This window comes from Saimiri boliviensis, chromosome 5 (genome assembly GCF_048565385.1).
Source record: "Saimiri boliviensis isolate mSaiBol1 chromosome 5, mSaiBol1.pri, whole genome shotgun sequence".
Lineage (NCBI taxonomy): Eukaryota > Metazoa > Chordata > Mammalia > Primates > Cebidae > Saimiri > Saimiri boliviensis.
The window spans coordinates 94,612,134-94,637,339 of NC_133453.1; the positions used below are offsets into that span (position 1 = coordinate 94,612,134).

The following is a 25,206-nucleotide window of genomic DNA, read 5'->3' on the forward strand; positions in this document are numbered from 1 at the left end:
TAAAGGAGGAAGGGACACATTCTTCACTTTAGAGACAAGAACACCTAGGACTTCCTGGTACTCTTTCTACTATGTATTTTACAAATAAAAGAGCTGAAGTGAAATTAAGTCGCAGGGAAAAAACATCCAACATTTGTGAATTTTAAGCCCCAATGGAAAATCCCATTCCTTGAAATTCAAGTGGCAATGAGAATATTAGTGCATAAGGAAAGTATAGCTGGAATTATGCAAGTCAAACGATGGTCTCCACTGTAGTCGCTTTGCTTTGTGATTTTTAATTATTCAATGTGACTCTCTTCGTGTAAGTGGGACCGTGAACATGCAGCTGTTGAATACTCAAACTGCATCAGAAGTGTGCGGAGTAGTCAGAACCGAAAGGACGCGAAAAATGGAGGTAAAGGAAAGCATGAGCCTTGCCAGGAGGGATCCGAAGGGGTCCAGAGGTAGGGAAATTAAGGTGCATTGGTAAAGCAGTTGTCGAGGAGGTACGGCTGCAGAGCAGGTAGAGGAGTCAGCAAGGGAGCCGGGAAAGCGCCGGGGCCCTGAGGCCCCAGCAGGCAGGGGAGAGGACGGGGAAAGAAGATGCGAGGGGCCGGCTGGAGAACTGCGGAAGGAAGCCGAGGTCGACCTAGCGAGCAGCACAGACCTTCCAGAAAGAAAGAGAAGGTGACTATGCGAGCTTAGAACGGGACGAGGAGGTTGGGGAAAGAGTATGAAAAAGCTGAAGGGGTGGACGGGGTGTTGACGACCTGGGAAAGGGCGCGCAGGGAGGTGGGAGCCAGGGGACTGCAGGCAGGTGCGACCGGCCGAGCCCGCGGGCTGGGGCGGAGCTACTCGCGCGGGCGGGAGCGGCCGCTGACTTAGGGACCCCGCGCCGGCAGACTCCGGGCGGCGCAGGGAGGCGGAGCCTCGAGCGCGCGGGCGGGCCGATGGGCGGGGCCGGCGCCTGACGCGCCCGGAGGCCGCGGCGGCCCGCGGCCGGGAGGGGCGGCGGCATCCGCGGCGGCCGCGGGGGAGGGGCACGGCGTCAGCGCGTCGCCGGCTGGGCTGCGCCGGTGGCCAGGAGGGAGAGACGAGGAGGAGGAGGAGGAGGAGGAGGAGGAGGTGAGTAGGCTCCGGGCTGGGGAGCCGCGCGGGCCGGCAGGGAGGCGGGGAGCGCGGCCCCTCCCCTCCCCGGCGCCCGCCTCGCGGGGCCGCGCTGCGCGGAGTTCCCAGAGGGGCAGCAGCGGAGGCTGCGGCGCGGGGAGCCGGGGGCGGGGGGTGTGGGGGAGGCGGAGCTGAGAGCCGAGCGCTTCCCGGGCGCACGCGCTGCGCTCCCTGCGCGGTGGTCCGCCCCGCGCTCGGAATGCGGCTTCCAGGCCGTGGCGTTTTGTTCCTTCTGCCGACTGGCGGGGTTCGAATTGCGTTTTCTTGATGCCTACACGTCGTGCGTGCCGGCTTTCCGCAGCCTGGCGCTCCGCTTCTTACTCGCGCAGCCTGCGAGGACGGGTGGGGGCACGTCGCCCTCGCGCGGGAGAAGGGAGGCCGGGCGTCCGGGGTTGGCCTGAGTTGGTGGGGATGCCTGGCCGACCACCAGGCTGCCCGGCGCCGGGCCCCTGGGAGTACGAGCCCCGGGCCTCCCTGAGGGTAACCTTCGCGTCTGGCTCCTGGTCGTCCTCAGTTTCGAGACTTCCCCAGCGCCCCACTCCCCTCTGCCAGCCGAGGGTGAAGACCTCACTGTGGCCCCCCTCCCATCCCTTGTCTGAGGATTAAGCACATAACTTCCCATTTTCATCGGGATCCAGACATTCTCATTCTGTCCAGGTGGAAAGGTTCTCGGAATTCAGCAGCGAAATGTAATACTTTAGTCCCGAAGCTTTTTTTTTTTTTTTTTTTTGCCTTCTCGCACATAAAACTTTTAGAGTCTTCTGAGAACTCTGCGGCATTAGGTTATCTTGAGATTCTTGAGTTAACTGCCTTGAGACCCTGTGATGGCGGGTTCAAAAAGAAGGCTTTTACAGTTTTTCCTCCACCCATATCGCAGTTTGAAATGGAAAACGTGAGTTGATTTTCCACGCGAGATGGATTTTAGTTGGCAGCCCCCGGCTGCCGTGGCTCTCCTTCGTTATTTGGTGCTACCCCGGAAGTTGATTTTAAAGCTTAACGTAGTGGTTACGTAAAGGAGCTCCTGAAAAAGAAGTTCAGTACAATTCAATAGAGCCATTCTATTGGATTCTGTTCAATTGTTTAAACTTAAGCTTTAATCATGACAAGAGTTTCACGTAGGAACCCACATACCAAGTGAAATACTGAATTTTAATTAGTGCGTTCCAGGTCTGACTTGGATTAGATCGGCTCCCACTCCCTTTTGGTATACATTTTCCTTAGGATCCTGTACTCAATTTAATGGAAACAGTTTTAGTATTGAGGGTTAGAGGAGTACGTCTTGAATTTCGAAACTTTCTTTGACATACTTGAAAACAATGAATAGGTAAAATCTGAAGCATGATACTTGAAATAAGGCAGGAAATAGTGAATTTTTTGACATCACCAGTTTGCAAAGTTAAGATGGCTTCTTTACTCCTGATTTGAAAATTGTGTTGACATTTTAATCTTATGCATCACAGACGTACAAAGTTTTCGATTTGTAAGGGACCTTGCAGTATAATCCAATCCCATTATTTTACAGAAAAGTTGAGAATCGAAGACAGTTTCTTGATGAGATTTAGTAGGAGCCGAATAGAACTAGTTGCCTTAATTAAACACTGAACTAGGTAATTCAGACCTCTTTTATTCTTGTACTAAAGTTCGTTTGATTACGGTATCTTAAGCCAAGTAATTGTCTGGGCGCGGTGGCTCACGCTTGTAATCCCAGCACTTTGGGAGGCTGAGGCAGGTGGATCATGAGGTGGTGAGTTCGAGACCAGCCTGGCTAACGTGGTTACACCCCATCTCTACTAAAAATACAAACTTCATCTGGGTGTGGTGGCGCGTGCCTGTAATCCCAGCTGCTTAGGAGGCGCAGGCAGAAGAATCGCTTGAACTGGGAGGCAGAGGTTGCAGTGAGCCGAGATTGCTGCATTGCACGCCAGCCAGGGCCAGAGAGTGAGACTCCCTTAAAAACAAAACAAAACAAAACAAAACAAAAAAAAACAAATAATTACTAAATTTTAATATTTTTTCTCAATTTATGATTTGAACCCATTAGATTAAAATGCCATAAATTGTTCATAGTTAGAAAGTATTTACATTCTATCAGTTTTAACATTACTTTCCAGTTTTTTAAATTAGTAATTATCTTGCCCTTATAATCGATTCATATTTTTGATTCAGATAGCCTACATCATTTCCAGCAGATTGGTATTTTAAGAGTCTTAGAGTTATGGTGTGTATAACCTTGATATAGTTATGTGTCACTTAATGACAGAGGTATGTTTTGAGAAATGAATCCTTGTGGGAGCATCATGGAGTGTACTCACACAAACCTACATGATGTAGCCTACTTCACATCCATGCTATATGGGTATAGCTTATTTGTCCTGGAATACATCCATGTTCAACATGTTACTATACTGAATACTGTATCTAAACATGCCTAAACTTAGAAAAGATTTAGTAAAAATACAGTGTTAAAATTTTACGGGACCACAGTTGTATATTCAATGTCTTATTGACTGAAACGTTATGTGATGCATGACTATCACTTAGGAAGGGGAATCCTTTCGACAGTCTAATTCTAGCATGCCCAGCGTCACATTTCTAAGTGAGGCTCAGATGCATGCGTGTTGAAGTTCTTGCTGTGGTGGGATGAATTTTTGCGTTCCAGAGCACAGTGTTTAGTGTAGACATTTAGTAAATACTTGTTGGCCTGTATGTACTTTCCTGGTAGGCGCTTCGTGAAAGATCGGCCATGTCTTACTCATCTGGGTATACTCGTCAAGTGTAGTGGGTACTCTTTAAATGCTTGTGATCTTGTTGGGCTTAATCTGATTTTTGAAGGTAGCAGTGACTGGAAGTCCTGAATCATGATATTGTAAACTTGAAATCACAACTCAGTTCCTTTTTTGTGTTGAACTAGATACTCTGTTAGGTATCAGGTGTTAGATACTTTAGAAAAGTTGGAGGACGAAACTTAACACTGTAAATTTTGTTCTTTAACTTATATTAGTCACTACGATATTGGGAAACAACATGACCTAAATTTAGGAATAGAGCACCTTAGTTGAGCTGAAATAATACAATGTTTCCACGAGAGCAAAGTGTGACAATATGAATTGAGTGACCCTCTGATTGTTACTGTAGGCCGCATTTTACAATCTTGGTTTCATTTTACAAGGATATGTTTTTTAGCATATAGACTTTTGTAAGGAATGTGACTTTCAGAGTTTGGACTACCTTGGCAAACTGTCCTAAATGATATTTTAAACAGCTTTAGTTTGTATTTGATATGTTATGCTTCTTGTTGGTGTTACATAAAGAACGCTGAATTCTTTCTCTTATTCTTACCTCGTCATTTTTAAATCGATTAGGAGAGTGTGTTTTTTATTTTTATTTATTTATTTTTTAGACAGAGTCTCACTCTGTCACCCAGGCTGGAGTGCCATGGCACTATCTTGGCTCACTGCAACCTCTGCCTCCAAGGTTCAAGCAATTACCCTGCCTCAACCTCCTGAGTAGCTGGGACTACAGGCACGTGCTGCCATGACTGGCTAATTTTTTGCATTTTAGTAGAGATGGGGTTTCACCATGTTGCCCAAGCTGAACGTCAGCCTGTGAGCTCAGGCATTCCGCCTGCCTCGCCCTCCCAAAGTGCTGGGATTACAGGCCTGAGCCACTGTGCCTGGCCAACTTTTATTTTTTATTTTTACTTTTTTGAGGCAGAATCTTGCTCTGTCACCCAGGCTAGATTGCAATGGCGTGATATCAGCTCACTGCAGCCTCTGCCTCCCTGGTTCAAGTGGTCTCCTGCCTCAATCTCCTGAGTAGCTGGGATGACAGGAATGTGCCACCATGGCTGGGTAATGTTTTTTGTGTTTTTAGTAGTGATAGGGTTTTGCCATATTGGCCAGGCAGGGCCCAGTCTCCCGCCTTGGCTTCCCAAGGTGCTGGGATTACAGATGTGAACCCTCTGTGCCCGGCCTGGTTATTTTTTTTTTAAATTGAGGAAAATTTTCAAGCTTTTCTTTTGGAAAGTACCAACCAACACTCCATTCTTTGAATTGCCAGGGTGTAGAATTTGGGCTGAGCAGATGCAGAGCCAGTTCCATTCCTATTTGAACATGTAGAGTCATTTGGGTAATAGCCTTCATAGGGACATCCTTGAACTACGTTCATTTTTTTTCTAATATTATTACTGAAAACAGTTGTACAGTAGAGTAGGATGGTGTTTAATTTATAGGAAACAAATCATCTCACATCTATCATTGCTGGTTCTGATGTCAGTCCTAGTCTGCCTGGCCTACCAACTGCCGGATCAGTCTCTTCCACTCAGACAGAAGATATTTAAGACCTCTGTCTCCTACAATAGGAAGAATCTGGAAATATTCTGGTGCCCTGAGCATACATTGCTCACAAAGATATGCTGTCTCACCATGTCCTTGGGATGTGCTCAGTTTGCCTGCGAGATTTTCATTTTTAAAGCACTTTTCTCGTAACGAGTTTTAAAATAATGACAAACAACTTGTGTGTGAGGCATCTAGAATATTTCAAAATAGTCATAGATGTAGTTAGGATATAGAATCAGGCAATTAGTAAGCATATCTGGTGCTTTTCCCCTACTCTGTAGGATCACACAAGTCATTTAAACAGATGGTAATTTTTTTTTTTGAGTATTTAAAAAATCACCAGAGAAGGAATTCCACAGTCTTTCCTTAATAAGTGATAAGTAGTCCCTATAATTGATGTTTGTTGCATGGTTTCTTTTTGCATTCCAGGTTCTTTGTGGAACTGGGACGATGTCTTAAGCCTGTTTAGGCACCCTAATAGCCTGATCTCCCTCTCCTTGCTATCTCCCCTACCCTTAGGGAGCTGGGACCCATTCTTGTCCATAGGTAGGTGGTTGGAGTCTTTCAGAGCCCAGATCCTGTGATACTGTTTTCTGGACTCACGTGAACTCACCAGATTGACCCTTTAGATACTGAGATCTAGGCTCCATGGCTGTTATAATTTGAACTTTTTGAGGGTCAACTTTTCATTTGTATCAGGGACACTAGGATACCCTGTATTCACCCAGTCATGAGTTAGAATGCCTTTCCTGACTAGCCTGCTGTTGGGTTCTTTGCTTTCTTACTGGGAACACTTATGGGTGTCTCCCATAAATTGGTGATTTTTATGCAGTTCAGTGGTAGCTCATTATTTTCAAGTGTTTGATTTTCTGCCTTTTTCTTCTCTTAGTTTTGAGCTTTCATTTGATCAGGCATTGGGGTTCTCACAATGCCATCTTTGGGTTCAACTAATTTGCTGGAGTGACTTACAGAACTCAGGGAAACACATTTACTTGTTTATTATAATGGATATTGCAAAAGATACAGATGAAGAGACTTGTGGGGCAGGGTATGGAGGAAGGGGCACAGAGCTTCCATGTAATCTCTGAGTGCACTGTTCTCCAGGAACCTCCATGTGTTCAGTTATCTTGAAGCCCTCTGAATCAAGTTTTTTTGTTTTTCGTGGAGGCTTTATGATAGCATTCCTTCCTCCCAGGTGTAGTGTGGGATCCTCTATGCGTTGGGGGCCGAGCATGGGAAAAGCAATTAGAATCCTGCCTTGGGCCAGGAGAAGGTCAGAGGCTGTTCCCTGAGGCCTGACACACCTAACATTATACCAAAAGCCTGAATCAAGGGCTGTGGTAGTTATGAGCCAGGAACTGTAAATGGAATCTCTCTCTCATCTTTCTCTCTCTCTCTTTGTGGGTGTATATAAAATAACATCACTGGTATCTATTACACGTTCCTTGAGCATGGTCATTATCTATCTTTACCTGTAGACCATGTGTACCTCAGGGTTGGGACTGAATCTGTCCAGTTCCTGGAGGTGTCCTTAGCACTCAGTACAGTTCCTGGCACATGGCAGGTGATAAATATAGGTTAGATATAAATTTCTCCTAATAGTAAGTTCTGTTATTATTAGTGTGGGAAGCCAGTGTTCATATAGAAGTTTAAAATTCATTCCAGAAGTTTAGACATTTCATTGCCATCATTAGTACTACAGAGTCTGTGTGCTTTAAATTATAGGCTTATCCATATAAAAAATGGCATCATCAGTCACCTGACAGGACATTTAAGAAAAGGTACATTATTTTCACTGTGTTGTCTTGTAAGGCATTGGACATTTCAGTTTTTCCTGAATTTGATTAATATGTATCTATTATATTTCTTACAATTAGAAGTTTTATTATGAAGAAGTGAGTTTAATGGCCCTATTTTTGTTGATTAGTAATTATATACTAAAAAGTAAATTCTCATTAAAAGGCCCTTAAATGCCTGCTCATAAAAAAGAGAGACCTCTTTGATTTTGTTCTCTATACGATCCCAGTTATTATATTGAGGCAAGTCGTCAAACTCTTAGTAGTCTAAACCTTTAATTTGGTTTCAGAATAGTAGTTGTGTATTGAACACCCAAATTACCATGTCTTTAATGAGTAATGCAGACACTCTGTATTAAAAAGGTAATGACCATAACTTTTTTTGTAGAATTTCTTGTGCTGATTTTTAAAAGAGGACTTTTGAACTAAATTTCCTGTGAAGGCCAAAATCTTATACTTTTAATGGTAGTGGAGTACGTATATATGTGTAGAGGCAAGGAGGTGGTAATTTTTGTAGTGGTATTTTTAAGTGGACAGTTTACTAATTATGTGGAGGTAAACACTTTACAACTCTAATAGGAAAATTTCAATTTTCTGAATGAAATGAGGTACATGAAATCAATTCAGATAAATTGGGGAATCTTTAGTGTAAATGATGCATGTCAGGGGATATGACCTCAATCTTGATTTTTTTTCTTTTCCTATATATCTGTCAGCTGCTTTTACATTACTAGATTGTGATTCTTTTAGATCGTTAGGAATCATTGCTAGAAGGAGGTAAAGTTGCTCTGTAGTTTTGTTTTTTCTTTGCTACATAGGAATTCAGAGTGTGGTATTCTCTGACGAGTGTAATTGCTTATCTCTTCCCCCATACTGCCTGCTGTTTTAGGTGGTACACCACAGCCGTACATATGTATCTGTCAGCTGCTTTTATATTACTAGAGTGTGATTCTTTTAGGTCATGTTAGGAGTCATTGATTAAAGGAGGTGAAGGTGCTCTATAGTTTTGTTTTTTTCTTTGCTACGTAGGATTCCAGAGTGTGGTATTCTGTGATGAGTATAATTGCTCATCTCTCTACTGTACTGCGCCTGCTGTTTTAGGTGGTACACCACAGCCTTCCATTTTGTCACCTTCCTGTCAAACGTCGTGGTGACTCCTTAAGAATACAAGAAGTTTTTTTTTGAAATTAAAGCCATACTCCTCTGTCCAATCTCAGGATGTTTATAATTCCTAAAAGTTGAGCAAATTGAGATGGATAAACCATGATTCCTTCTCTGCCCTTTTTTGGATTTAAATATTAAGCGGCACTTTTGCAGTGTAGGCCCTTAAAATAGAAACAAAAGGCTGGGGCGTGATGCCTAATCTTTATAGGTCCTAACTTGAAAATTTTGTAGATTGATTGGAATTTTAGGAAAATGATTATCTGCTGCAAATTACTAAGGTTTGCAGCATTCCTGGGCTCCTGGCATCTGAAAGCTGTTGTGTAATCTGTAAAGAGCCTGTGTAGGTGTGATGACATTGTATTCTAGGCTTTTTTTGTTTTGTTTTTTAAATAGAAGCAAGCTTGTTTCAGCCACAGAGATGTGTGCTGACACCTTATAAGTGAATTTACTTTTTTCTTTTCTCAAAGCACCTGAAAACATGGCTTGTTATTTTCAGTGTGCACCATCTTCCTTTTCACCTCTTGGTCTTTAAGACACAAGATAATTCATATCTTGATTACCTTGGGTAGGTGAGTATGGTATCAGCAGGCTCTGTATCCAGACCTTGTGAGGAATTCCTTGGTCATTGCTTGAGGCCTTCTTAAATGTATGCAGGCAGTGTAACTGCAGATTTTGAGTTTCACAGTCAGTCCAGACTGATTTTGACTCTGTACCATTTATGAGCAGCAAGCCTTTGCAGGGAGTTAGTTGGTAACTGCTCTGAGTTTCAGTTTTCTCGTATTAATGGGGGGATTCGTCTTTCATAGTATTATCTTTTTTTTTTTTTTTTTTTTTTTTAGTAACTTAGTTGTATTGGTCTATTGTCATTTTCAAATAGTGTGAATTAATTATCTAAAGTATATCATTTTAAAAGGAATTAGGTTTTGTACTTTTTGAAGACAGAGGTAATCAAGTTAGTAAAAATCTTTCCAAATAGAGGTCTTACTCAATTGACTTTAAAACTATAGAAGACTCTTGTAGTTGTCAGTCTATTTATATACAAATAATACACTCCTGTGTGGTATAGCAAGGCAGAGTATGTGTTGTCTATCTGGAGTCAGACAGACTTGTCTATCAGTCACTTTCCACTTGGGTAACCTTGGGCAGGATATTTTACCTATTTGATTCAAACTTTAGTCTGTAAAATTAGTAATGAAGATTTAAAGAATAGAGATGTAAAGAACAATAAAGGGTAGTAAGGATAATGAAAAGGTGGTTGTGAAGACTTAAGAGGAAGGTATGCAAAATAGTTGGTTATGCCTGAATCCAATAAATAATGAATATTGTGACTTTAGACAAGTAACTTCATCTTTCTTCATCACAAGATTCCTTATCTGTGGCATAAGTATGCAGCTAACTGATAGGTTTAGTAAGAGGATTAAATAAGATTATATATGTAAGTGCTCACTAAATATTCATTGCTATTATTTATATAAACAAATTAGACCAATTTTGAGTTCAAGAATTCATGTAGATATTTAGTATTTTTACGGGGGGATATTCATTATGGATTTGGGGATGGTGACTTACTCATTCATAGCTCTTAGAGTTTCCTTAAGATAACAGTTCACAAATTGTGGTGTACAGATCCCCAGGAATATCTGAGACCCTTTCAGGGGTGTCCATGAGGTGAAAACTATTACCATAGTAAGAGTAACTTTCTGCCTTTTCTACTGCTTTTGTCCTGCTGGTATAAAAAGCAACGATGGTTGAAACTAGGCATCCTAGAAATTAAATGGCCGTGGGATCAAACTGTACTAGTAATCATGATATTCTTCACAGCTGTGCATTCACAGAAAAAAAGAAAAAGCCACTTTCACTTAAGAATGTCCTTAATGAAGTGATAGCAATTGCTGATTTATTACATTTTGACCTTTAAGTATACATTGTTTTTAATATTTGGTGTGAAGAGATGGGAAATATGCAAATTGCATTTCTGCTGCATATCCAGAGTACATTGCCTGTCTAGAGGAAAAATCCGTATGTGATTTTTTTTTTTTGAGTTGCTAGTGAAACTAGCCAAATTTTGCATGAAACATCATTTTTACTTGAAAGAATGAATACCAGACAAACTGTGATTATTTAGACTTAGAAAGTTGGCAGTCATTTTCTTGAAAATGAACAAAGTGAGCCTGTCACTTCAAGGAAAACAACTGACAGTATTGTTGCCAATGATAAAATTCAAACTTTCAAGTGAAAATTACAATTTTAGAAAACTTGTGTTACCTGCTATGCCATTGTCAGCTTCCCAGTACTTAAAGATTTTCCTGATGAGATGGGTGGTGATTTTAATGAGTGTGAGTTTTTGTTATTGTATGATGAAATCTGTGAAGATTTTTAAGATCTACATGTCTCAATGAGCCAATATTTTCAAAGTGACCAGTGTTACAAAATTATGGGTAAAAGATCTTTTCAAAAAGAAAGTAACAGAATACAAAGAATTCACGTGTGTGAGATTCCGTATTTTGACTAACCCTTAAAAAACTCCTACTTGTCAAGTTTTGGTGTAGTATCAAAAACTAACATCCACAATTAATCTGATTGGATTATTAATATTAATACATATACTTCTCTTTCTCTCACTACATATTTGTGTGAGGCCATTTTTTTCATGTAGCTCAATCAAAACAACATAGCACAACAGATTGAATGTAGACGATGATATGAGAATCCAGCTGTTTTCTGTTAAGTTAGGTGTGAAAGAAATTTGCAAAGCTTTTATAACAACATAATTTTTTGCACAAAGCTTTTTTCTGTTTTTGAAAGCAATAGTTTTTCCTAAAATGTGTTGTCTTATTACATATGTTAGCTTATTAAATTTTTAAAATAAATTGATAAATACTTTAACTTTTTCTAATTTAATTTCTAAAATGGTGAATGTTGTTAATTCTAAGCTACACATACAGAAGTTCTTGGGACTACTCAGTAATTTTTAACAACACAAAGCGGTCCTGACTAAAGAGATGGAAAACTGTTTCAGTCTTTAAGGAAAGAAGTCTAGATTCATCAAATGAACAAAGTTCTAAAGTTTTAGTCTTTTGAGTGTTCCTTTGGAATATGGACTTAACATACCTCTAGTCTCTTTTTCTGCTTATAGGAACATGTTAGTGGACTACTGTGACATTTTCCAAATATTCATAGGGTAAGAAGGTTTTTGTTTTTAAAACGGATGCTACCTGTGTGGTTGCTATGCCAAATTGAGACACGGTTAATGGTCATTCTTGTCAGGCTATTCGTGTTTGTTACCACTCTGTAGGTTGTGAGGTATACATGCGGGTTCGCAGCTATTCACCATGGCACATTACTTCAGGGTTGTAGTGACTCTCATTTTTCAGAAGAGGCAGGAGGATTGCTTAAGCCCAGGAACTCGAGTCCAACCTGATCAACATAGCCAGACCCCATCTCTACCAAAAAAAAAAAAAAAAAAAAAAAATTAGCCAGGGGTAATGATGCACACCTGTAGGTCCCAGCTACTCGGGAGGTTGAAGTGGGAGGATTTCTTGAGCCAGGAATTTGAGGCTGCAATAAGCAATGATTGTGCTACTGCATTCAGCAGCCTGGGTGACAGAGTGAGACTCTGTCTCTTAAAACAAACAAAAAACCCATTTATTTGAAGTCCATACACTATGCTAATCTGTCCTGACATTTTTTAAGCTATTTTCTAGTACAGTCAATCTACAATTTATGAGTGCATTTGTGAATTAACTATCTGCAACAATGTAATATGAATTATAGATGGGTTCTGTAGTGCCATTAATACTATGAGCATTTCAGCCTCATTATGGACTAATTAACATCTTTTTTTTGTGTGTGTGGAATAATACTTTTGACTTCTAGAAATCTAGCCAAACATATTTCTCCATTGCAGTCCAGCAGTGGCAGGAAACTCTCCTTTTTCCCTCACAGCAGAAACAGGGATGTTAAAGGTTTAGTGACAGCACGAGAGGCGTTTTGAAGCAATGCTCAAGAGACATAGATATCTTGGGCATCCCATGTCAGTGGTGAGTGATAGGTAACGCTTTCAGATGAAGCAAGTATAGAAACTTTGGGCCAACTAGCAATGGTGGAGGGAAAAAAGGGATGTTCTGGAGGCTACTTGGTTGGTGGGGGGGGGGTGATATATTCTCATTTGGAGCAGATGCTAAAAAATCAGAGATGCTCTAAGTTGGGTGTTTCTAGGTTGGGGAATCCATCTATGTAGATACAATTTTCTAGGGCCCTTGTTATGTGAACTGAACTCAAATAACAAAATGACAGCCAGTTGGGAACGTTGAATGAGTCTGGCCAGAAATTTCAATGTAAAAGGAAAAGTGATGAACTTCAGGGGCAGTCGTGACCAGAGGAATAGTAGAAGCCAAGAGGAATGTTGGAATTTACAGACTGTTCACAGGTGACCCAAAACAAATCCACCATACAGGATGGCTGTTAGAGCAGGGATAGAACTGATGATCAGCTGGCATAGTTCAGTTAAAGAATGCTGTAACTCAGCCCATTGCCCAAGTGTCTCTGGCAGAAAATACAGATTTTTCAGACTGATGTCTAGTACAGGAAGTCCATTACAGAGAATGGTTGATAAAAAGAAGAAATTCAGAACCAGGAGAGTTTGGGGACATGGAGCAGGCCAATGTTTGTGAACTGGAATTTGACTTGAAGGTGAGCTCCTTGTCCGCTTGCTGCCCAAAGTAAATATTAACACGCTGGACTGAGGCAAGACAGCCAAAAGGGAGAGTAAAGTGACTAGAGCTGTCTGCATTGGAGTAACAGGTCTGGCCCAACAAATACTTGTCAGTTGAATGGATAGAAGTAAGACAGGGAAACGTAGTCTTTCCACTTAGGTTCTTTGTGCAACATACACTAGATATCACGTTACCTACTCATCAAAAAAAAAAAAAAAAAAAAAAAAAAATCATCCATGGGTTGGCAAACTTCTGCAAAGGACCACACAGTAACGATTTTAGTTTTCATGGATCCTGTGAACTCTGTTGCACCTACTTAAGTTGGTCACTGTAGCATGAAGACAGCTGTAGAAAAATACGTAAATGAAAGAACATAGCCATGTTCCAATAAAGCTTTCTTTATGGAAATGGAAATTTAACTTCAGATGATCTTCATATGCCACAAAATACTAGGTTTCTTAAAACACTTTTTTTCAACCATTTAAAAATATAAACCCATTCTTAGATCCTAGATGTACAGGAACAGGTTGCATGCTGGATTTCGGTCCCCAGGCAATAGTTTGTTGATCCATTTCAGGCAAATAAGATACTATCAGTCATGATGCCGAAAGCTTAGCAGTGCTGAAATATGTGTTTTCTAGGAAAATGCTGTTGGTGACATTGTCTTATTTTATAGGTGACACTGATGATAAAAATCCATCTAAGAATTTAGATGTGACATCTGCAGCAGGTTCAAATCTCTCAGATGTAAAACAAACTGGATACTTCCTAAGATTGTCATCTATTATGCACAGAAAGCCAAAATCCATTACTGAAATTGTCTTGGTGAGCCGCCTGCTGGGTCCAGTGATGCACTAATAGACAAAGGAGTTGAAAAAGAATTCTGGCATATTCTTTGGATGACTGGCAGAGTGTGACACCAATATGGCACCAAGCCCTCCTGTGATTCCAAGGACTTCAGGACTGAAAAAAAAAAAAAAAGAAAAATTTTTTGGTGGTATTGGTTGGTGTGGTTGAAGTAAATTTGAGCTTTACTTCGGGAATGTATATTATATTATCATTCCATAATGATATGTAGTAATTTCTTTGCTAATCAAACTTTAAAGATGGTATATTTATGAAACTTTTATAGTTATCACCTTTTAGTATTGGGTTATCTCACTCTAAGGGAAATACAGTGAAGAAAAACATCTGTTTACTAAAAGGGTTGATTTCAGGACTATGATTTTCACATGGAAGTGTTTGCTTAGGGGATTCTTGAAATTTTGCCCCGATCTAGAGTATTTAAAATATGTTTCTATTTGCAAAAAACTACTATACTCAGAAATTTCTGGGAAAACATCCTTTTCAGTAGACTCTTCAATAGTCAGCAGAAAAATCATACTGTATAGTATTAGTGTGAATAGAAGAGTTGAATTCATAAATTAATATTTTTAGACCTATTAACTAAATTCACTTTAAATGATTTGGCGAGCAGGTATAAACTGAAAATAAACCTATGTATTTTTGTTTTTTAGAAGTATTGAATCAGAAGAAAACTAAAGCATTAAAGTATTCTCTGAATCAAATTGATGTTTTATTTGGTCGAGAGTCCTTGCTTTTGGTATACTATTTATACTAGTAATAGAGGATTTGAAAGCAGTGCTGGGAAATGAGGTGGGTGGATTCTCTCAGTGTTGAATCCCATTTTTTTCCTCAGTGAATCTTCAACATTTCAAAATCTTAGCATTCAATAAAACCTCTACAGCTTAGATATAAACCATAGATTACTTTATTTTATATAGTATATACAGTTCATCTACAAACAGCAAAAGGTTCTCTCATGACTTACCTTGAAATCTTTATTCAAAGAATATACTGTTCAGTTTGTCAGTGCGCCACTGCCACCACTGCATATTTTTGGTTAGAGTGCAGTGCAACTAACATTGCCATCCTGCTAGGAAAAAGATCTGCAGGTTGCCGGATGTTGGAAGTTACATGTATCTAATTTACAAGTCAGATTAGAGATTAGACTCTTACAATAGCTTTATGTGGAATTGATTTCATTTCATGGGTTTTAAGCTGTTTTTTTCATTGAAGCAATGCCTGTAACTGAAAGACAGGTGTGTTGTAGCATTTGAATACCTTAAACTCTTTTGAACTGGAATGAAAGGGATGTTCTGGATTCTAAAACTCAGAGATTTAGAATTAAAGGCCATCATTCATTTATTGTGCCATAATTGAACTACCTTGAGAACTGAATTTGGAATTACTTTGATTAATACTTGGAAAGCTTTGCCATTTTTAAATATAAGTCACTTTAGGAAGGACCACTAGAGTGTGTGTGTGTGTGTGTGTGTGTGTGTGGACGCATGCGTATGTGTGTGTTTATTTAAATAGAGCAGCAAGCACCTTTTTACCTTATAAAGTAAGTTTAATAAGAAATATGTGGTTTTAACATTGATGTCTCATTCTATTTAAGAATTCCATCGTGGCCTTTCTGGAAGCCTTCAATAAGGGGAAAGGGACAGTGAATACTATAGATTACAGTTTATTTTTTTCCTTTTAAGGCAAACCATTCTCAAAATATAATAATGCCAATGAATACGTAAATACGGATTGATAGACTGAAGTTATTTTAAGTTTATCTTTCTATATTAAAATTGAGAGCCATCTCATAAAAGTGAGTATGAAAAAATTGTTCATTTTAGAGTGCATAGTGTCATTTAATTGAATTTGAGAACACAGTTGCAAAAAAACATCTTTTAGATGGTTCTTGAACCATTAATTGATTGGTTGAATATAATCAAGAAGAAAAATCCAAATGTTCAAAACTAGTTTTGTATCAGGTCAAAAGAGTATTTAGTTTTATCTTCCTCTACGCCATTGTTTCATGAGTTCTCATGACTTGCTTTCTGAAATGACAAAACATTGGGATTTGAAAGAGCCTTGAGAATTCATTAGTTTTATCTTTTTCTCCAGTGTGTTTTACAAAGGACTCATTTAGTCATGATATTTATAGTATATGAGGAAGACAGTGATCCTGGCTTTCATGGACTCCAGAGAAGATTTTGGAGAAAAATTAATGTGAGTTAAGGGTGTAGTAGGTGTACGTTCGTTTTATTGTTCTTTTTTTTTTTTTAACCTTGAAGATCTTACTGCATACCAATTTACTGTATTCATTTTAATATAGGAGGGACTATTTAAATGAGTGCCTCTCTAACCACCTTTCCCTCTAAACTCAAAATCCCTGGTTAAAGCTGTTTTTCTTTAAAGAGAGTCGGAGGTAATTCTTTGAATGGAGAAAGTGAGGCTATTTCAGGCATTGGGAAATGAGTAGAGCATAAAAGGGAGAATGAGATCTAAATGTGTCATGATAGATAGTAAGATTGTAGATGAACACTGTATTTTGGGGTTGATAAGGGTGCTAGAGTAAGTATAGCAATGCAATAGAGTGACTTGTTATCATTATGAACTATTTAGTGAAAGTCTCCTACATGCCAGACGTTAAGACATTTTGCATAAAATCTAAGGCTTTCCAAAATCTTGAAAGCAGGTGCAATTATCCCAATTTCCTTATGAGGAAACAAGTTAAATGGTGTACACAGAGGCTAGTAAGAATGAAATAGTGAATCCTACAGCTAGTGCCTTATACTGTGCAGAGACCTTTTCTGTCCAGTGATTGTCTGATAAGTTATTAATAAATAGAAAAGAAATCTGAAAGGCCAGCATACATGTAGGAGGGTTTTAAGATTAATAGCTTTTAACATGAGTGACTTCATGTTGGTTTTGTAGAATGACATTGGAGCCTCCTTGAGAAGCAGTGACACATTTGCAAATATTTTATCTGGACACTAGAACTCAACCATCTAATAGGTTACCTTTATTATTAGTAAAGTAGTGTATAGCTGCTTTTTCAGGTGTAGGTGATGCCGTGGTACAAAATTAATATACAGAAAGCAGGTGATCATGAGCTACTACAGAAACTGGTATGTATCGTAAGCTGAATTGGATCAACTCCAAATAGAATCTGCAGACAAGTACTTGAAAGAGGGCTGATTCAAGCAGACATCTGATACAGAGCTGACTACCAAACAGTTTGGGATGCAGGGGTGATAACTGAATAATGGTATCATGAAGCTCATTAAAATGAGAATTATAAATGTTTACAGGCAAACAGGTCATAAGCAAGCAAATGAGACAGTTGGACAGAGGTAAAAAGTAGGAGGGATATTTAAGAGTGAAATATGACAGTCTTAAGAAGAGTTTTACTCAAAAAGGGAGACAACTTGGGAAGAGAGAGCAGAAAAGTGATTTAGAAATAGATGTTACTGAAATATGTGAGCGAGCTGCTAAAGATTGCTGGGAGACAGAGAAAATACTAGATGAGAGAGAACAAGTGATCTTTAGCATGAAGTTGTATTCCTATCTTACGGTGGTTCAAAGGTGACCAGCTAGTTTAGGTAATGGCTTCCCAAGAAAAGACATGCTGATTGTTCCCATTCGTTCTGTGAACTTTTATGCATGTTTCTATAGGCTGGACTTATCCTTATATCTTATGATATTGGGCGACTTGGATTTGTGATTTAGAATCTGACTTAGGCTCTAAGTTTGTCATGATTATTATCGATATTACTTTCAGCTTTTGGGCAGGAGATTACACTTTTTTACACTAACTGGCTATCCTTGCCATCCTCTAGAAGTAAGGTATCAGATGTGACTTTAAAAATTAACTTTATGGGCCATTTCGATGGTTTATGCCTGTAATCCCAGCCCTTTGAGAAGCTGAGGCAGGTAGATCACCTGAGGTTGGGAGTTCAAAACCAGCCTGGCCAACAGGGTGAAACTCCATTTCCATTAAAAATACAAAAATTAGCTGGACATGGTGGTGTGTGGCTGTAATTCCAGCAACTTGGGAGTCTGAGGCACAAGAATCACTTGAACCCAGGAGGTTAAGGTTGTAGTGAGCCACTGTACTTCCAGCCTGGGTGATAGAGCGAGACTCTTTCTCAAATAAATACATTAACTCTATGGAGTATAATTTATATCCAGTAAAATGAACTGGTTTTTAAGTGAATTTTGACATATGTATATGCTTATGTTGACTGTCCCCCACTCAAGAAAAGAACATTTTATCATCCCTGAAATTACCTTATGCACGGTTTCTGTCATACCTTCCCTGTCCTCATCTTCCCAGAGGCAGCCACTGTTCTGATTTCTATTTCCGTAGATTAGGTTAGTCTGTTCTTGATTCATATACATGAGATCATAGAGTATATACTCTTGTATCTGGCTTCTTTTCCTCAACATAATGTTTTTGAGATTAATCCATGTTGTTGCATGTATTAGTGGTTCTTTCTGTTATGTTGCTGAGCAGTGTTTCATTTTATTGTAATTTGTTTATCATTCTTCAGTTAATGAGCATTTGACTGTTTTTCTATTGATTGGCTATTGCAAATCATATTACTATAAACAGAATTTTTGCATAAGTCATTTTATGGACATGTATTTTATTTTCTCTGAGTTAAATACCTAAGAATGAAATTTTTCTTTCATAGGATTGGTATGTTTTAATTTTATAAATTTATAATATATAACTTTATATGTGTAACTTTTCCTAAATGATTATAGCTATTTCTACCATGTGTTTTTAGTGCAAGTTTGTAGATGTCTTTATTTTGAACCAAAAATAAATATTGGTTTGTGCTAAATGATTTTTATAAAGCCAGAGAGCTTGTGGGAGTATTTCTCATGTAATAGCTGAAATCTAGTATATTTTAAAAATATATCTATTTTTTTAAAAACCTTAATGATAATAAGGTTGATTATTAAGTAGATATGAAATTTTTCATAAGTAGATATGTAGTTACTAACCTGGTTGGTTGTACAGAATTTTGAATTTTCATCTTGTAGATAGCATGTTTTAATTTGAATTCTAATATGTGTATTTTCCATTGTAAACAGTTGGCTCTTCATGAAATGTACATATAATTAAATATGAATAATACTAATCTCTAAGATAAAATTTGTATGACCAGATGAAGAATCTCCTTTTTTCCTTTTCCTTGATGTGTTTACTCAATAGCTTTCCCCCCTCATTTTTTTGTAAATCTGTATTTCACATTGAGTTGCTTAAAATGAGAAGTCTCATAATAGGTAAGTGGTAAATGTAGGGGGATTACACTTTTGGTAATAGAATAATGATTAGGAGTTGTTTGTTTCAATATTTTTGCTAAAGCTCCAAAGCTGAAACCAAGGATAATAAGTAACCCTGCTTTCTAAGGAGAGAGGTGGGGCTTAGTAAAGGAGAGTAGACTTGGTTCACCTGCAACACCTGTTTCTCCCATATAGGAGAAATTAGAAGAGTGATTAAAAGTGTCATTCAGATGGAGTTCTTAATCTAGTGGGGAGTAGTTTTGTGACGTTTCCCTGTTTGTCCCCAAATGGACCTTTTGTTTCCAGCCTAGGATTTGGATTTGTCTGCCAGAAGTGTAGACTGATATGTAGTTTGTCTGGATGTTTAGTGAGCTGCAGAATCTTGTTTCCTTATGCTGCAGTGGCACCTTCCAGAGAGTTTTTGAGAAAACATGATTATGGTCCGTTTTCACAGTGCTATAGAGAAATACCTGAGACTGGATAATTTATAAAGAAAAGGGGTTTAATTGACTCACAGTTCTGCATGTCTGGGGAGGCCTTAGGAAATTTACGATTATGGCGGAAGTAGAAGTAGGCACATCTTACACTGTGGCTGGTGAGAGAGAAGACTGAGCAAAGGAGGAACTTGCCAAACACTTATAAAACCGTCAGATCTCAGGAGAACTCACTCATTATCATGAGAACTGCATGGGGAAGTCACCCCTGTGATCCAGTCACCTCCCACTGAGGTCCTCCCTTGATACCTGGGGATTACAATTACAATGAAATTTGGCTGAGGACACAAAGCCTAACCCATATCATATGACATTTCTGAGAGTTTAGAGCACACTTGAACATAGACTTGTTCCTGGAGGGGAGTAGACTGACCAGAGTCAGCTGAGGTGGCATGTTGAGTGAGAGAGCTATAGGTGGAGGAATCTGCATGTGTCCATCTTGTATGATAAGAAGGCATGACTTTTTTTGTGGTGCAACTGGTCACGGTGGGAGGTAACCAGGCTAGAGTTGTCTGGATGGATCCTGCTAAGGAGGGCTGCTTGCCATGTGAAGGGAATGTGGGCTGGATAATGGGGGTTTGGCCTAAAAATACATTTCTTAGCTGGGTGCAGTGGCTCATGCCTGTAATTCCAGCACTTTGGGAGGCCGAGACAGGAGGATCATAGCCCAGGAGTCCATATCCAGCCTTGGCAACATAGACTCTGTTTCTATTTAAAAAAAAAAAAAGAAAGAAAAGAAAAGAAAAAAAAGACTGTAACTCCCACAGTAGGGAGCTATGCAAGATGGAGGGGTCACCTTTTTGCTTACTGTAATTGATGACCACTTTGCTGTGAAGTCACTTAAGAGTGAATGAGAAAAGTAATGGAATTTATCTGGGTTGTTGAGAGATGGAGAAGTAAGATCTATAAAAGTATGTTCGAAAGCATATATTCCATTGAGGTCAGTTCACTTGACCAGTTTTTTAGTTTAATAGGATCTCGTGTTTAGTTGAATAAACCTTTAGTGAGTGCTTAAACAGAGTATGTAAGGTACTATGCTAGGCATTTCATGGAAGGCAAAGATGGCTGTGACTTTTTCTGTCTTCAGGGAGCATCTGCTTTCGTGTAAATAGCTAAAGTTAATTCATGGCAGAATGATACAGGAGCTTTAAATGTGTAAATGGCTATGGAATTTGGGAAGAACTACTATGGGAATTTAGAAAGAACAGTGAATACCATGAATACCACTGGGGTTCAGAGGAGTCTTTGTGGAGGAGGCCAACTTTGGGCTGGATCACAGAAGAACAAAAGGATATCAAGTAGGAAGAGAGGCATTCTGGCATGAGGGAATAAACAAAGCCATGGAATTAGGAACGGGCAATTGAGAAGAAGTACTGCCCATTCACAGTGGACAAATGGTAATTTTACTTTTTAAACAATGCTTTCAACCATCAATTAAGCTTGCTTGCCCATGTTGTAATTCCAGTTGATTCTTGGTATTTTTATGTCATCTTTGCAGTTCTCTAGTAATGTGCAATATGTCTTTCTTTATGAGCTATAGCGTGCATTATCAAATTGGAAACTTTACTCACTTTAGAACCTAGATGGTTATAAGCATCAAAACCAAACTTCTAAGTCTAATCACAAAGTCTATTACCTTCCCTGATTTAAAAGAGTAAAATGTAGAGAAGATGGATGAGTTTTACATATCCTAAGAAGCACTTGGCAGTGCAATTAGTTTCATAACAAGTGATTGTTTTCTAAAGCTTTCCCCAGAATAAGAATCAGTATCTTGATGCTAGTGTCACTTTTAAATAGCTATGGCTCCAGGAATGTGTCTGTTCATGTTATTATCTTAAATACACACCTTATCTATCCATATTGCGGTACTTCAGATGTGAAAGTAAAAATAAAGGTGTGAAGTGCCTAGCAGACTTGTATGGATTTATGTAAATCAGAAAACACACAAACAATCCATTAGTCTCAGTGCTGAAGCCCTGATGTATTAAAATCAAGTACGGATTATTTCCTAAAAGTTTCACATACGTGCTTACCATCATATCCAGTGATTTACTTTGCCAAAAATAAATAAATAAAGTCTTTATTTCTCTGAACTCTAGACACATATCCAGCTGTCTTATGACATCTCCATATGGATATTTAAAGGAATGTAAATCTTAAAATACTTAAAACTGAGCTGATCTTTTTACCCAGACTTGTTCCATCTTTAATCTTAGCCATCTGAGTCCATTGGTGTTACTCAAATGAAAAACTTGGAGTCATCCCTGACCCTTCTTTTTCTTTCACATTCACAGTTCATCTGCCAATAGTTCATGTTGATTCTACCATGAAAATACGTTTAGAATTTGAATCTCATCACCTTTCACTCCCTCTACTACTTCCTGGCCAAAGCCACTATCATTTCTTACTTGTATTATTTTAGTAGCCTCCTGACTGGTCTCAGCTTCGTCTCACAACCTGAAACCCACCACATCAGTCTGGTCTCAATGTAGTATCCAGAATATTTGGGTTAAACATAAGTTAAATCTTGTCATTCTTCAGAGCTTCATTTGTTTTCTTTCTCACTCAATGTAAAAGGTAAATTCTTCGTAGTAGCTTATAAGGCTGCATATGATCTTGCCCCCTTTGCAACCTCATTTTTTGACTCTCTGTTTACCTACCCTTTATTCATACCTGGCTTGTTGACTCTGTTTATTACTCCCCATTCTTGTTTGACACCATATTGTTCCTTGGGGCTTTTGCACTTGGTGTTCCCTCTGCCTGTAATGTACATCCCCCAGATGACTGCTTAACTTATTCCCTAATCTTTCTTGGCTCTTGAAATGTTGCATCTTTAGTGAAACCTTCTTTGGTCATCTTATTTAAAATGTCCCTCTCCCTGCAACTACTTTATGTTTGTCATTTGCTTTCCCAAATAAACCAACTGTATATTTTGCTTTACGTTTAATGATCTGTCTTTGTCTTTCAGGATGAAATCTTGATGAGTACAAATAATTTTATGTTTTGTTTACTCCTGTAGCATCAGACTTGGAGTCATTTCTGGCACACAGTTGGCACTTAATGCATAATTGATTGAATGATAAAAGACAATCGAAGATTTATTACATAGGGGAAACCTGTAGTTAGGTTGATTTGTCTTTTATTGATACCTTTCGGGAATGATGCTATTTCCAAATGGCTGAATGTTACTTCTTTTTAGTTAAATCATATTTATTGGCATATTTTACATATAACAAAATGTGCTTATTTTACATGTACAAGTTAATGTTTTGACAAATTTACACATTCGTGTAACTACTCAAATCAAGGTACAGAACATCTCCATCACTTCAAAAGTTTCCTTGTGTCTCTCTGCAGTCACTCCTCCCTTTTCCTCATCTCCAGGCAACTAATGATCTGATTTTTGTCACTATGAATTAGTTTTGCCTGCTCTAGAATTTCAAATAAATAGAATTACACATTATATACTCTTTAGCATGATGTTTTTGATGCTTATTATGTTATTGTATGTCTCATTAGTTTGTTTCTTTTCAGTGAAGAATAGTGTTCTGTTGTATAAATGTGCTCACAATTTGCGTATCCATGTATCGTTCATGGACATTTGGGGTGTTTACAGTTTTCGCCTATAGTGAATAACACTACCATGAGCATTCAAGGTGCAAGCCTTTATGTAAATAAGCTTTAATTTTTCTGGGTTGGTCACCCAGTAGTAAAATTGCTGTTTTATATGCTGAGTTTGTTTATGCTTAACTTTGTAAGAAATTGCTTTGAAGAATTGTTTTCTTTAGTGATTGTACCATACTCACTAGCAATGTATGAAAAAGTTCTATTTGCTCCACATTCTGGCCAGCACTTGATATAATTCTTTTAAATTCAAATACTCTATTGGGTGTATACTGGTATGATGTTTTCTCTTGGTCTGTAGAATAAGTCCAGTTTATCAACATTCTCTTTGGTGATCTGTGCTTTCTTTCTTTCTTCCTTTTTTTGGTAATGTTTAAGAAATCTTTTTTGTTGTTGTTGTTTTTGCTGAAACGAAGTTTGCTCTGTTACCCAGGCTGGACTGGGATTACAGACATGAGCTACCACACCCAGCAAATGTCTAAGAAATCCTTGATTAATACCATGCCGTAAAAGATTTTCTGTGTTTTCTTCCAGGTTTTATAGTTTTGGCTTTTACATTAGGTCTCTTGATTTGTTTTGAGTTAATTTTTGTGTATAGTGTGCAGTAAGGATCAAGGTTCGTTCTCTTGTATATCCATCTGTTCTTTTTTTTTTTGAATTACCTTGAAACTTCCGTTAAAAATCAGCTAACCATGGCCATGCATGGTGGCCCACACCTGTAATCCCAGCACTTTGGGAGGCCGAGGTGGACAGAGCACGAGTTCAGGAGTTTGAGACCAGCTTGGCCAACATAGTGAAACCCTGTATCTACCAAAAATATAAAAAAATTAACCATGCATGGTGGCAGGTGTCTGTAATCCCAGCTACCTGGGACACCGAGGTAGGAGAATCGCTTGAACCTGGAAGGCAGAGGTTGCAGTGAGCTGAGATCACACCACTGCACTCTAGCCCAGGCAACAGTGCAAGACTCTCTAAATAATAATAATAATTATTATTATTAATCATATATGTGTGGGATTTTTTTTCCTGGGCACTGTTAAATTGATCTATATGTCTATCATGCCAGCGTTACACTGTTTAGTAGTAGATCTTAAAATCACATGGTACAAGTTTTTTTTGACTTTGTTCTTTTTTGAAATTGTTTTAGCTATTCTAAGTCTTCTATTTCCATATCAATTATATAGCTGGCTGGTACATTTATACAAAATACCTCTAGGGATATTAATTTTTGTTGTGTGAATTCTATGGGTCAGTTGGGGAACATTAACATCTAAATGATTGAATTATTCTAAACCATGAACATAGTATTCCTCAATTTAGTTATTCTTTCATTTCTCTCAGTAATGTTTTGTAGTTTTCAGTGTACTAATCTCTTGTATCTTTTATTAAATTTGTGTTAAGAGAATAGGATATGAGTTATATTTCTGAATGCCATTAAAAATGCTGTTAAAAATTTACAGTTTGTCCTTGTTTCTATACAGAACTATAATTGATTTTTGTATATTGAACCTTGGTAATTTAATCATTAATGCTTTTGACTTTTTTGTGAATTTCTCAGGATATTCTATATATATGATCTTGTTAATCACAAAGACAGTTTTATTCCTTTCTAATGTTAGTGTCTGTTACTTCTCTTTCTTTACAGCACAAATGAGGACAGTGTTGAAGCACAGACTAGGACACTGTTAACATTGCACAGACTAGTGCAGTGTTAAATAGAAGTGGTGAGAGTTAACATCCTTGCTTTGTTTCTAATCTCTGGGAGAAGGCATTCAGACTTTCACTGTTATGTGTA

At 38.6% G+C, this 25,206-nt stretch overlaps 1 protein-coding gene across 10 annotated transcripts in view; it reads left to right on the plus strand.

Annotated features, from left to right (window-relative positions):
- The first annotated feature begins 218 nt into the window (after positions 1 to 218).
- Positions 219 to 25,206, plus strand: part of GTDC1 (glycosyltransferase like domain containing 1) — a 424,620-nt gene continuing 399,632 nt past the window's right edge. For 3 of the 10 annotated variants that reach the window (XR_012517771.1, XM_074399730.1, XM_074399729.1), the window contains exon 1: positions 223 to 394. The gene's annotated coding sequence lies outside the window, so the exon portion shown is untranslated. Of the gene's footprint in view, positions 395 to 415; positions 667 to 1,013; positions 1,105 to 18,757; positions 25,136 to 25,206 lie in introns of those variants that run through there. The other 7 variants (XR_012517768.1, XR_012517770.1, XR_012517769.1 and 4 more) reach the window with 6 other exon arrangements.